The 9,882-nt window shown below is 51.9% G+C and overlaps 1 long non-coding RNA gene across 4 annotated transcripts; it reads right to left on the bottom strand.

The window, feature by feature from the left end:
* Positions 1–253: 253 nt before the first annotated feature.
* On the bottom strand, positions 254–7,581 carry LOC131999554 (uncharacterized). 4 transcript variants are annotated; one of them, XR_009399071.1, is made up of 6 exons: positions 7,233–7,581; positions 5,326–5,533; positions 4,693–4,749; positions 4,045–4,284; positions 3,721–3,813; positions 254–3,547 (listed from the first exon to the last, which is right to left on the bottom strand). It is a non-coding gene; the product is annotated as an uncharacterized LOC131999554 (long non-coding RNA). The 4 variants fall into 4 exon arrangements; XR_009399075.1 differs by lacking the exon at positions 7,233–7,581 and adding an exon at positions 6,081–6,571 and having other exon boundaries at positions 4,169–4,284; XR_009399073.1 differs by lacking the exon at positions 7,233–7,581 and adding an exon at positions 6,081–6,558 and having other exon boundaries at positions 4,045–4,280.
* Positions 7,582–9,882: the final 2,301 nt, after the last annotated feature.

The raw sequence follows: 9,882 nt of genomic DNA, 5'->3' as shown, positions 1-9,882 counted from the left end.
GGTGCAGATCTCTCCAGGCCACTGGCATCCGGATGGGGTGGCACAGAACAGCACACATGGACTGGACCGAATCCCATTTGAAGTCCTTTTTCTTGTTCTAGGTCTACATTGGAGATGCAATTAACTATTAAATGGTTTTTTAGGTTTGGGGTTTTTTTTTTTTTTGGTGGTGGTTGTCGTTGTTGTTTTCCATTGGAATCAAATGGGGAAGGACTTGGCAAAAACACCCAAATGAAAGAATTATAGATGGGACTTGGAAGAACAAAAATCTTTATTAGGTATCATAATTCTCAAATTGTTGTTATTGACATACTCATCCCCATGAATCAAACACACATACCACCAGCACAGCCTTTGGTCCCAGTTGACTCATGGAGCTCTAAAACCACCCACAGAGTAGATGAGGAAGGGAGGCTCCATCTGTCCTAGGGAGAGTGCTTTGCAGCTGCCCCCAGAGGACTCCATTCTAAGGCTGGAACAAGGGGTGGGGGTATTATGTAAGTTGAGGGAAAGAGAAAATTGTCTTCCTGTGCAGAGAGTATAGATGTGTGTGTGTGTGTGTTTAAATGCTTTCCTATAAATGTAAGCAATGCATAGGATTATGAGAGAAAATGTACGTATATATGTGTAATGGGCATATGCCTGATGGAAAGTCTGCCTCTACCCCGTTATTCACTTCTCTGGCTAAGCCACAAAACCTATCCCTGCTCCCCACCCCTTTGGTGACAGAAAGGATAAGAGAAATTTACCTTAGCTTTTGTTAAAAGATCAGTTTCTTTTCTGCTTAAACAGAGATCTGGGCCTGGGCCGTCTCTGGCAGGAGAAAGAATAATATTACCAATTTTTTCCTTTGATAACATTTCTAAATCCATCTTAATGTATCTGGTACAGTCACCTTGAGCAACAGAGGAGCTCCCAGTCATGAGGCCCATAATGATGGTGATGGGTAGGGACTCCTGGGGGCCACCTTGGCATATTCAATCAGCGAACTGCCTTAACACATCCTGTGTTTTAAAAATTGAATGTTTTTCCCTTCGTTCAAGGCTGAGGATGTAACTAGAGGGGCTCAACTAGACAAGCGAGCAGATGATGCTGAGAGTTAAAGAAATGCCTTGGAAGGGCATAAATCTCAGTTTTCTTACGTAAGTATCAGCAGGTATAAATAGGCCCTGAATATAACAGAAGGCAAGAAGCTAAGACAGACCTTCGCTCGGATGCCTCTATTTGGTGAACACAAAAGGGGCCTTGAAATTACACCAGGGGCAAAGTGGTGCATTCATCTGGGCCATTTTCGGCCATTAAAACCCCACGTAAAAATACATTTCATAACGAGACCTGGTGAACACAGGAAAACCCCCACACCCAGGCACACAGACCCGGCAAACCTAGAACACTCCCACACCCATGAAATGCTTTCTGGAACAAGAGTTTACATAAGTCATAAAAAATATGCCCCTCCCTGCCTAGTTTATCAGCCTCAGGAACCTGGTGGGGGCTATGTCCATGGTGCCTGTGGTTTAAGCTCTCAGGGAGAAGCGTGTTAGGTTTCTACCTAAAAGGGCCATTACTTGGGGAGGCATCTGGAGATTGTACTGACGGGCAGGCGCATCAGTGAAAGGGCACGGCCATGTCTGATGGACTTATGGGGAAGCAATTAGAGACGAATCCCACTATCGCCCACAAGCGTGGGGCAAAGTGTTGGTCATCAGAGGCTTAAACCGTGCCTCCCCCCCACCAGAGCAGCCTCCTTAGGTAAGAGGGAGGGGAGAGGAAAGGGGATTTACACCCCAACAAGGCACCATTTGGAGGCTGGTCTGTTTTGAAGGCAGTGGCTGCTGCTGACTATTAGGACAACGAGGACTAAGGCTCAGAGGCCAGAGTGCTCTTTTCTGTCCTTTGGCCAAACTTGACTTCTGGGACTTGAGAGATAGCACCATGCCCACAGTTTGCATGATGAGAACTGCGGTCTTCTCTCTGCAGGAGTGAGCGGGTTGTGGCACATTTCCACAGAGAAGGTTCTGGGAGTATCTAGAGGGGGTACAGCGCACTTAACCGACTCCAGACACTCCCTTAGGAGGGCAAAGGAAGAACCCAAGATATAATAATTATACAATGATTGGCACATAGGAGGTACTCCATAAGTATTTTGGAGGAAATGAGGCTAGGGCTCCATGGCATCTCTGAATACTAATTTGCTAAGTGGGTTAGCCGGGTACTTTGCTGAACAAAATAAGCAAGCTTCATCTGAGACTCCTTTAGGCCTTTATTAATGGCCTAGGAATCAAACTAAAATCCCAAGCATCCCTCATGGCCTTAGCCTTGCAAAGACAGGCCTCTGCCAAGGGTGGGGAAAGGGACGTAGCAGCCTTCCTGGTGGGGAGATCCAGCTCTTGGCCTCCTTTCTCTGCGGGGACCTGCACCTCTACCATTTTCTCCACCTGCAAATTTAAGAGTTTAGGTCTTGCCACCATTCTCCACAGCTAGGGGTTCTCCCCAGGACCAGCTGCTGCTCTCCATCTAGGGCTGGGGAGGAAGGCCTCATTTGTGAAGCAGATTCTTCCAGGATGAGGGAGGGCTAGCCCTTTCCATTCCCTGACAGCCTCTTTCAAAACAGTCTTCCCTCAGCAACACTTGCGCACAATCTGTTTTTCCTTCGGTTCCCATTTAAGAAGGAATTCATTCCCTCCCCCTCCTTTGGTACATGTAGGTTATGGCGCCTCTCCCTTCCTCTGCATCTCCTGGATCTCTGCCTGAAACTACAATTACAGCCGCAAGGAGGAAGTGAGATGCTCCTAAGAGCCCTGGCCAGGCTTTCAGCCCCCATCAAGCTAGTGAACCTTCCAGGAGTTTGTTCCTTCTTCCTCATATATCCCATGACTTCCTTAAGCTTGTCAGGTGCCTCCAGCTCTACAGCAAAGAATGACAAACACCTCCCTCCTCCCTTCCAACTGGCTACCCCCCCTTCCCACCTCCTACTCCCCATCTCAAGGAGAACACAATATATCTGCAAGCCCTGGCACAGACCGCCAGTCTCCGGATGCCAAATTATTTTTTTTTTTTAAGGGCAAACCAAAAGCTAAGCTCAGAACAAAAACACAGCCACGGAAGGTGTCGACCCACATACAATGCGCCCCCAGCCCAGAGAAAAATATGCACACAGAAGCACTCCGTCATGCCCTCAGAGGCAAACCGCCCCCCCCCCGCCCCCATCGCATCTGTGCTTGCACAGATCTGTGTTTCTGTCACAGAATCAGCTTCTCTCCCTGTCTGTGTCTCTAAGCCCCCTGTCTGTCACAAACTGCACACTTCCCCACCCCAAGGTCTCGGTTTCGGGGCAGCCCGGCCGGCGGAAGACCGAGACCCCTCCCGCCCAAAGACGCGGCGCTGAGCTCTGCGGAGGGCGCCTCGGTTCCGTGGCTCCTTCCCGGCGGGCCCTCTCGGACCGACGGTGCTCAGCCAGCCCCATTCTTGGCATTCACCGCGTGCCTTAATTGTATGGACATTTAAATCAAGGTCCGCTGTGAACACGGAGAGAGAGGCCTTTCTCCTGAGGAAGGAAAGGAGGAAGGAAGGACAGGTGGATGGGGGGCGGGGGGAGAAAATGGAATGAGAAAACAAGGAAAAATAAGTAAAAAGAAGCGCGCGTGCGTGCGCACTGACAGCGGGGAGAGGGATGGGGGTGGGGAGGCAGGCAGAACAGGACCACAGCATCCTCCCTACCGCAGCTCCCCCAATCACACAGACAATGAGATAACAGCGACGTCTTCCAAAGGCTCTTTGTTCTCCCCCATCCTTTCGGATCCAGGCTTTTTCCTGCAAAGCGGAGGGGGTGGAGGGTTGGGGGTGTGGGTGGAAGTGGGAGAGACGGAGGGTGCCTCCCCCGTGTTAATTACCCCGACTCCCTTAGCCCCTTCCTCGCGCCTCGCCTCCCCTGCAGATCCAGACAATGAAAAAAAAAAAAAACCAACCCCCCAAAACAACAAGCAACCCAACACCAACCCCACCTCGCCCCAGCACAGCAAACCCTACCCACCCACCTCTCACCTTCAGTTTAGCCCAGTAAACTGAGGGGGACCAGGTGGAGGAGGAAGTCCAGGGCACAGGACGCGGAGGGCAGCGGGGGCTTGGCAGCGGCTACCAGGGCAGGGCGCGCCGCCGCCGCCTTTACCTCTCTGGCTGAGTGCGGGCGCAGGCTGTCCGGGCGTGCCGCAGGGGCGAGCCGCCTCGCTCCGGGCCGGGATCGGGGAGGCAGCCTTCCGAAACTCGCCTGCTGCAGTCCTCTTGCTCAGGTCCCAAGTGGTGGAGGGGAAAAAGGAAAAGAGGGGGAAAAAAAGGAAAAAAAAAAAAAAACCCATAAGAGCGAGGCCCATCTGGCCCCTCATCAGCTTTGTCAAGTCTTGCATACGCTAAAATGCTAATGACCTAGATAGCTCATGCAAAATGCAGCAGGGAGGGAGGGAGTGAGGGAGGTGGGAGGGAGGAAGAGAAAGAGTGATGGGGGGAGAGCGAGGGAGGAGGAGACAGAGGGGAGGGGAGGAGACGGGAGGAGGGGAGAGGGAGGAGAGAGGGGAGGAGGGGAGAGAAGGGGAGAGGGAGAGAGAGGGAGAGAGAGAATATATATATGTCTTCAAAACACCCCTACCAGTCTCCTTACCCCACCCCACCCCACCCCAAACTGTCAACGGGCTTTACCAGGTAAAGGGTGGGTGTAGATTTAAAAGGTCACTGGTGTCTAATGCAGCTGGATCCCTGGGTCAAAAAAGAGGGAGGGACAGAGGATGAGAGTCCCCAAAGCCAAAGGGATAATAAGACATTATTTTAAGCCCCCTCCCTCCATGCCTTCCTCCACCTCTCTGCTCTGTTTACACACAAATCCAGACGCCTCCTTATGTGTGTACATGGACATATCAATTTTTCATCAATTTCTCAGAGCTTCTATGGACAGACAACCATATTCTCCTCCCCAGCAAAACTCATCTTGTGAACCCAAAGGGGGGGTTTTAAAGAAACCTCCTATTTTCAAAATCCTCCTCCAGCTGTCCCGTCTCCACTCACCTACCCCTCACCTCAACCTTCCCTTAGCTCGCCGACAACATCTCCGGTGCCAATCTTTTCTAAGCCTTCTGCTTCCCAGTCTCTCTTCTCCAACACCCGGATCTCGAGAAGGCCAGGCAGGGGAGCAGGAAAGCCAACTTAAGGTCTATCTGATCTCCCACCATTCAGCTCGCTTTCCCAGAAAAACTAAACAAAATCAAACCCTAGCCCTCTCCAACAGTGTCACTGTTCAAGCATGCCAAAAGGATAAATAAAATTCAATCCGAATACCCTCAGAGGTCCGCACGCTGGGTGGGCGCTCCTTGGCACCGGAGATCACTCTCGTTCCGAGTCAGCGCTCCCGCGCGTCCCTTCTTGCCGAGCCCAAAGTGCTTTGTCCTGGGGTCCACTCAAGGTCTTCCTCTTTTTGTTCTTCTTTTGAAGAGACTGGTGGCATTCCTCAGCGTTTCGGCCAGCCCAAAGAAAGGCAATACATCTACTGGAATAAAGGAATCAAGATACATACATGCAGATGAAAGAGGGAAGGATGCGGAGAGGCAAAGGAAACCCGCATCTAGGGAGCGGCCGCCGCGGCCCGGCCGGAATTGCTTCCTTCGCTGGGGAAGGGGCGGGTGGCGAGAAAGCGCTGGTGGTCGCTCCACCTGGCAGGAGGAAATGATAACCATGATAAGGAACATCATGATGATGATCATGAGCACGATAAAAAATTCAGAATCTCCCTTCGGTGAACCAGAGCATGCGTGCAGGAGGGACTGCACTGCTGGCGGCAGCGGCCTGGGGGAAGGAGAGGAGCGCAGGAGGCAAAGGTTGTGGCGGCAGCACCCTCAGATGAATAATAATAACGCGCAGCGCAAGTTGCGGTTCAGCCTGAAAATCCAGCCCTCCGCGTGAACTCGCGTCGAGTGCGGATTGCAGGGGATGAGGAAGAAGGGGGGGAGGGGAGGGCGGTGAAGGGAGGGGGAGGTGGATAGAGAGGAAGGCTGAGAGGGACAGACAGAATTTGGAGCCTTTTAATTTATCCTTACCCAGCCCTAATCTCGTTCGCCATCCTCTTTGGGTGAGGTCGATCTCCTTTTTAAAAATTATTATTCCTTTAACCGATTATTCAGCTAAAAGAAGCCACATCTGCTGACTGTACCGAAAACAAGAGGATTAGGAGCCGGTCCACAGAGCGGGGCCCGCAGCCCCCCACCCGCTCTCTGCACCAGCACACGTCATTCTCACTGCCCCCGGGTACCTCCCTCTCCTTCTTGCTCCGGGAGAGCTGTGCCAAGGAAAATGCGGATTTGGGGAAAGTGAGAAGTGGGAGCGCTCGGAAGAGCGGGAAAGCCAAGGCTGGAGGTGGCAATTCGCACCCCCACACTCACACGAGCTTCCGTTTATCCGTTTCTATCCTGGGCGAAGGGGGCGCTTTCGCCGTGCCCACAAGCGCGGCACCTGCAGTGATGCGTGCCCTCCGCCCCCTAAACGTAACCCCGGCTGCACCAGTCCCGGGCAGATTCCCTTCAGCAGTCCTGGGCGTCAAACCTACACCCAGGTCCATCGTCCCCCACCCCTTCCTCCGCCCCAGTAGCTGCGGCACCACGGTTCGTTCACTCCCTGTTTCTCCCGGTTTTGCAAAAGGAGTGGGGGGCTCAGGACACAGGCACGCCCCCCGCTTCTCGTCCCCGGGCTGGAGGAGCCAGACGGGGGTTTCCGCGGACTACGGCGCGGGCGAGGCCCGAGGTGGGGGGTGGATGGGGGGGCGGTGCTGCGGCGGATGCGGTTGACATCACTGCGGAGAGCACGCGGCTGTCCGGGCGCTGCGGCGACCCGAGCGCCTTTGCACCTCCCCACCATCCCTCCCTCCCAGCCCCAAGCAGAGTCTGGGCAGGACAGCGGCGGGGATGGGGTGGGTTGGGGAGAAGGGCTAGTGGTGATGGGGGAAGGTAGTCCCATCCTCCGCCCCCCTGCAGTCAAGGTGAATGTGAAGGAGAGCGGGCGCGCGTGCCCGCGCCTCTGGGTACGTGCGCGCGCCCATCCCGGCTCCCTTCCTCCCGGCCCCCCCCCACCGGGCCCCCCCCCCCCGCCCCGCCGCCCAGCGCCCGCCGGGGCCAGATGGACTCCCGAGATTAGAGAGGCACAAAAGTGCGTCTCCACGTCCGGCCGCCACCCGTCCCGCGTACATTTAGACTCACTTCGGGGAGGTGCCTTTTGTTGTGATGGTTGTGGCCGTGTTGTGTGTTTTTCTGGGAGCACGGGGTTAGCGTGGTCATAAGGAAGGACTCAGAATGAATCTGCCCATAAACACAAAACCCAAAGACACCCCCCGCCTAAACCCCCGACAAAAACCCAGCGCCAGCAATGAGAAATCTTCCGTCTTCCCCGAGGAGTGCGTTCGGCAGCGGCGGGAGGCACTCGCCAGCCCCGGCGATTTCCGCACACGCAGGGCCCATCTGTTTCTCCTACTCCGGCTTTTCTTCTTTGAGGACTTCAAACAACAACAACAACAACAACAGAAACAACAGAAACAACAGAACCAAAACTGTTTCTTGGGCAGCGCTGGTTTCAGAGCACCTAGAGATGGATAGGTGTAGCACCAGCCCCCGACAGCTGAAAGCAGCTCTTCAAATCAGATGGCCCGTGCGGGGCGGCGGAGAGCGGTCCTGCGGGGGTCGCTGCAGATGAGCGCCCGCGGAGCCCGAAGGGTCCAGATCAATGGTGACCCTGGGCGCTGTCCCGCCAGCTTCAAGGCCGTTAGGGTTGTTGTCAATTACAGAGTGTTTGTCCCAATAAAAGAATAGCAGTCTCAAAACCCCGTAGCACTGGCTTTCTGCTTCCAACAGCGTACCACGAGAAAGCTTAAAAATAAGCAGTTTTTGTAAATTCTAAGAAAAGGAAAGCCTTGGTTTAAATTGAAAGCGAGAGCGAGACAGAGAGACAGGGAGAAACAGAGGGAAAATATATAAAACCTTCCTTCAATAGATTGTTAATTTCTGAAGACTGTGTAGTTAGTTGGAAAGGGCCATGGTGTGGGATACCTTTCTGGGGGAAAACTTACCATTCTGCTAACGTTCCCCTCCAACTAAAATACTTTTCGGGTGGAAAAAACTGTATTGGCGGTAGTTTGGTTCAGGACTTCCACCATTTTGATGAGGGTTTTAGATTCAGGACTGTTTGTCTTCTAGTCCTTACGAATGCCTTAGGCAGTTTCCAAACCCCTTCTACGTGGAGGGACCGGGCTGCGACTTGGAGTGCGTTTGCCCGAGAGGCAGCAGGACATACCGGTGCTGCCCTTCTCCAGGTTTTTCTCAAAGGCCCGGTTTTGTTTAGCTTGAGGACGGTTTCAATGCGGTCCTCCAGCGCGGTTGCTGCAATGCAGGAGATTTGCTCTCTCATCTTGCGGCATGGGGGGAGGGGAGCAGAGAGATGGTTTTGTAACATGCTCTGCAGGCCAGAGTGGGAACGCCTTAAATGATGAGCCCCGGGTTAAAAAAGAAAAGAAAAGAAAAAAAAGGCAGCTGATGCCGAATTAATAGTTACAGCATACCCCTGGGGCTCTCTCCAACGAGGGGGTCAGGAGTCCTTTCCCCTCCCCCAGTCACAGATTTCTTATCTGTTTTTAACCAGTCTGATCAGATGCTGGGACATTTGTGATGGCTTCTTAAAACCTAAACCCTTGGGCTTAAGAGCTGTCTCTACCCCTGATCAAACTCACCCCAAATACTAGCACGTTAAGAAATTACATTGTAAAACCTCCCCAAATCCGATTGACTGGGCTGTTTGGGGCCCATATGGCTGGACAGCTGTGCTGCTCCACGTGAAAAGACACCATTGCCCCTCGGATGGTATAAAGCGGGGTTCCCCAGAGAGCTCAGACATGACCTAAGTATTAGCTTAGCCTGGGGTGAAGACTGAGTTAAATCTCTCTCTTCTTGGAGGTTAAAATAAAGACAACAACAAAAATCAAAAGAGGTGCACTTCTGAATTCATTGTAAATCGCACGACTCCCGCTGGTTCCGCCAAAGGAAGGAAAGAAGACCCGAGAAATAAACTCTCTTCAGCTTACCACAAGCATGACACTAGGCAAACTGAAGACACACAGGAGATTGGAAAGAAATATATTATTTGCCAAGCGTACCATGTGTCTGTGACATTTTGGTTCCCTGTTCAGAGAGGCAGGGTTCTGACCTCGGCCGATGCCTCAGTGTTAACCATAAAGAACAGCCATCAGAACACAATTTCCATGGTGAAAAGATGAAACTGTGCTTTAAAAAGGAAAGCCCATTATGAAATGCAGCCGGATTTAATTTTTAATATGATGGTGGATCGTCTAACGCATTCTTTGCTGGTGTTTGCATTCAGGAGGAGTGATTCATTCAGTGGCAGAAATCAAAATAACACTGCAGTACTTTTAAATGGGCTTCTCCGTCCTAAAAGTGTCCTGAAATAGAATATTCTATAACCTTCAAGTTGTGGTGGCCGAAGAAATAGAATACAGAGCTCTTTTCCTACCGAAGTGTTCAGGCTAGACAAGAACCAGGCTTGTTCTGACTTATTTATGTGTGCTTACACGTACTGCGTACCCCATATTCCTAGTTCTCTTCAGGCCTTAACAAATATTTTAAAAGAAGGAAGAGGAAAAAAAAAAAAAGCCCTCACAAGTCAATCTGGAAAGTGAAGTGGGGAAAAAAATACTGGTTAGAGGGTTAGATTCATAAGCTCTTAGTCTCAAGTCAGTCACCATTATTTTGGAGAATGATTTCAATAGTGAAACTACCTCCTTCGGAAGCTTTACATGAATTTAGCAGACACTAATGTGTCAGTTCACATCTTGGAAATAGCTAC

Source organism: Mustela nigripes, chromosome 1 (genome assembly GCF_022355385.1).
Source record: "Mustela nigripes isolate SB6536 chromosome 1, MUSNIG.SB6536, whole genome shotgun sequence".
Lineage (NCBI taxonomy): Eukaryota > Metazoa > Chordata > Mammalia > Carnivora > Mustelidae > Mustela > Mustela nigripes.
The sequence above is the reverse complement of the archived record's forward strand: the minus strand, read 5'-3'. Positions and strand labels throughout refer to the sequence as shown.